This window comes from Physcomitrium patens, chromosome 7, assembly GCF_059467195.1.
Source record: "Physcomitrium patens ecotype Gransden chromosome 7, ASM5946719v1, whole genome shotgun sequence".
NCBI lineage: Eukaryota > Viridiplantae > Streptophyta > Bryopsida > Funariales > Funariaceae > Physcomitrium > Physcomitrium patens.
The window spans coordinates 3889084-3893142 of NC_143416.1; the positions used below are offsets into that span (position 1 = coordinate 3889084).

The 4059-nt window shown below is 35.5% G+C and overlaps 1 long non-coding RNA gene across 1 annotated transcript; it reads left to right on the forward strand.

The window, feature by feature from the left end:
- Positions 1-2222: 2222 nt before the first annotated feature.
- On the forward strand, positions 2223-3494 carry LOC112284525 (uncharacterized). Its single transcript, XR_002970438.3, has 2 exons — positions 2223-2601; positions 2846-3494. It is a non-coding gene; the product is annotated as an uncharacterized LOC112284525 (long non-coding RNA).
- The last annotated feature ends 565 nt before the right edge of the window (positions 3495-4059 follow it).

Below are 4059 nucleotides of genomic sequence, written 5' to 3' on the forward strand. Positions count from 1 at the left end.
AAAAAAAACTCTCTACCTACTTAAAACTTGAAGGTAGATAATTAGAAGAAGATTTGAATGAAAGGCTCAAAAATAATGATTAGAAAAACAAAACATTGTTCATATTTCAAAGTAACTTGAGAAGGCTCTTCAATAGGAATAACTTGAACCAAAATAACATAGTATATTACTAAAATTTAGGTTTTGGAAACAATAGAACTCTAACTCACGATCATCTTATTAATATGGTGAAAACTAATCATACTTTAGTAGAGATTGTTTATACAACCAATATCCAAATAGCTTTCAATCTCAACACAATGTTGATTGATCTCAATATTGTCATCCTTTAAGATCATTAGGAGACTTCAAAAAGAAGAACAACTCACTACAAGGCAATTTTAAATTACTCCTTGATTAAATACAAGAAATAGAGTCCATGCTCCAATGTAGTGACCATATATCATATGGTTGTTCCAACGTATAAATCAATAATATTGATATTGAATTGAATGATGATGACATTGACAATTACAAAACATCTGTAATTAGTAAGAAGAAAAAGTTGCATGATGTCACAAACATACATATTTATTCCAATATTTATCTATATGATTAGATAGAAGTTGATAAAAATAGATTTATTTCATAATATTTTTTAAAAAAGCTTCTTAAAAGCTTTATAGACATAGTTTTGACTTTATACATATTTGTAGTTGATTAATAGATTAGAAACTTGGTTAATAAGTTAACCATGTATCACACATGTTAGTAGCTTGTGGAATAAGCTAATTAAGTGGCACACATATAAAAAAATTACCTTGTAAGTTAAGAAATGTATCTTGCAAAGTCAACACATGTTGGAGGTGCTATAAGACATTGCTATATAGCTCCTAGTTAGATAGTATATATGGAAGCAAGATTGAAGCCTTGTTTACTCTTCTCAATGCCTTTCTAATCCTTAGTCTTATTTCAAAACTTTCTAGTCTTCTTATCTTTAGCAACAACTATTTTAGTTTAATATTATATCATCTTTAAGTGATTTTTTACTCATTTTAAGTGACAAAAGAGTTTATTAAGTTTTCTTTCTTCAAGATTCATATCCTTGATACACAAATTATAGAAGCATACATAGCAAAAATAAAAAATAAAGATTTGAAAATATTATCCTTAGCGTGATACCTTGACTATGGCACTTCCAACCACTTCATATGTGATATTTTAATTTTTTCATCTCTCACTCTTAGTTCTAGAATTCAAGTATCTTTTGCCAATGGACAAGAACATAATATAATTGGCATGGAAAATATGATAATTTTCCTTTTTAATAGTAAAATATAACATATCAATTATGTGCTTTACTCTCTGGAAATTCAAAAGAATTTGATATCTATTAGCTATATTATAAACAAAAAACTCATGACTCAATTTTTTAATGATGAATGTCAAATAAGAGATTAGAATAGCAACCTATTGGCAATTGTAATATAAGACAAGTGCAATGACTTATATAAATTGTTAGGAGAAACTATCCACAATTGTTTTGAGGTTCTATCATGCACAACATACCTGGTCATTGGAAGCAACCACAAAATTTTGAGCTACTCAATCAAACACCTTTTGCAAATCTTGTTATGGCACAAGAAGCTTAGACATTTTAACTAAGAAAAAATCAAACAAATGATTAAAATATTTGTCAAATGGATTATCAAATCTTATTATTAGTAACAAGCCTTGCACAACCTGCCATTAAGAAAATATAGCAAAAAGAACATTCCATAAGTCAAAACTATCAAAACCACTAGAATTCTCCAAATGATCCACACAGATGTTGCCAGACCTTTCTGCCTTCTATCGATTGGAGGATCAAATTATTTCTGATTTTTTTTGATGTTTTCTTAAGATTTTTCTTTTTGTATACTTTCTAGTGCACAAAGACGAGCACATCAAAAAATTTAGAACTTTTATAAAGAAGTGGAGAAGTGAACAGGACATCTTATAACAATCTGATAACGTTGGAGAGTTTCTATCCACCAAAAATTAAATACGGTACGTGGCGAGTACCATATGTGGGCTGAATACTGTATAAAGATTGGATATGGTACGAAGACCGGATACCGTACGGGTCCGGATACATATGGGGCCGGGTACCGAGAAGCGTTGGAGGCTGCTGGCTGCCGACAGGGGTCTGGAGTGCAGTTTTTTTTCTCTCTTTTTGCGTTTTCTTCCGAATAGCCAAGCTCTGAAAATTGTGTTCCGGTGTGTGGTGCGCACTGTGTTTTTTTTGGTGTGTTGCGGCTAGGGCAGCATCGTTATTTATGCTACTGCATTGTCAAACTTCTTTCCATCTTTTTTTGTTTATTGCAAGGACTGTGGTAGTGCCGCCAGCTCCTGTCTATGTTCCTTCTTCCTCTTCAATTCAGTGCTAGGTTCCCTCAATCTCTGTGACTCTGCGAAGTTGCGGAATCTGGGTCGGTTTTGCGCGGCGCTCTGTGGTAGCTCCGGATTTCCTACGTCGTTGTTCTGCCGTTGACGAACTTTACCGGTGCAGTGTTGTTGCCCTTTAGAGGATTCTGCCTCGTCTTCAACTCTTCATTCCCTTGTTCCAGTGGATGGTCTGCGGTATGTTCTTTGGTGTGCTATTATCAACGGCACGGTTTTTTTTTCTTCCCCTTGTCTCAGTGGTTGACTTGTGTGTTTGGTTTTGTCTTTCGAAGGTGGGCTGGGATTTTCAAGAGTTAAATAATCAGTTGCTGAGCCGGAGTGCTGCATTATCATTGCGTGAATAACCACCGTAGATGTGGTACTGTAGAGGGCTACAAAGCGTAATGGCATCCCGCCGTGGGGTTGATGTTTTAATGTGCAGGGATTCAGGGAAGTAAACTGCCGATTGTTGTAGGGAGTTTTGGTGATGCCGGAGACGACGTGTGGTTGAGTGCAATCTCTAATTTCCTCCTTCATGCACGCGGATGCTCTCACTCTCCACTAAGCGGCTCGGCTTTATCTTCTTCTTGTTCTCAGTTCCTAGCATTTGCTTATCTACAAAAGGTTCGGTTAATGCTGCTTGTTTGTAGTTGGTTGCAGTCGATTGATCTAAGCTAGGGCATGGTTGTCGGCATCAATCGGTGTCCCACTTGCACCAAGGCTTAGTTGGTAGTTAAGATTTGGGCGTCATTCTCTCAGCAGCAGCTGGAGTGTAATGGTCGAGCTCTCACTACATGTGTGTTTGCTGGGTTTTGAGAAATTCTCGCCACCTTCTCGCAAGCACGTCGGTGAACAGTAATTGCACAGTGATGCAGATACACAGACACTTGTTGAATATGCCTGTAGTACTGTGATCGATTGGTAGTATGACTGTGGGCGGATCAAGATTGCCGCTGGATTCTTAGTTTGCAAGGGTTGTCCTAAATCTTTGATCCACTTGTGCATCTCCTAACAAGACCCCTGATGAGCTCTTTTTTGGAGTTAAATCAAACATATTACATCTTTGAATAAATGGATATCTGCGTTACAAATTCATGCCTCCAAAAAAACAAACTCAACCTTTGCACAACTAAGCACCTACACTTAGCTTTGAAGATAATGTTAAAAAATATCACTGCTATGACATGTATGAATTAAAATAACCTCCCACTAGTTGGTGGGTTGCTCTAGTCTACAGTAATTACTTATTTTATAATTTAATCATATAAATATACTACCCTATGTGCTTATTAAAAAACTCCTTTAAATTCTTAAAATCACAAATAACCATGCATTCAAAAATAACAATGCATGCAATGTAAATCGATCCTGAGCTATCAACTCTTCAATTTTTTAATATTTTCTATTAATATTCATCCAAGTACAAATTATCATCTTCAAATAAATTTCATCCAATAAGCATTCATTCACATATGAATTCATCCAAACTTTATCCAAATTGCAATTCTCATCCAAATGATTCTCACCACTCACAGGAGACGTTGGAATGATTTGGAACAGCGGAAAATACTTCAATCCCTGTGCATTCGGCTTCAGATGATCCTTTTATTCAATGCGGTGCACTGTTAACTGCTTGGCCTCCTAACAATTCCAATA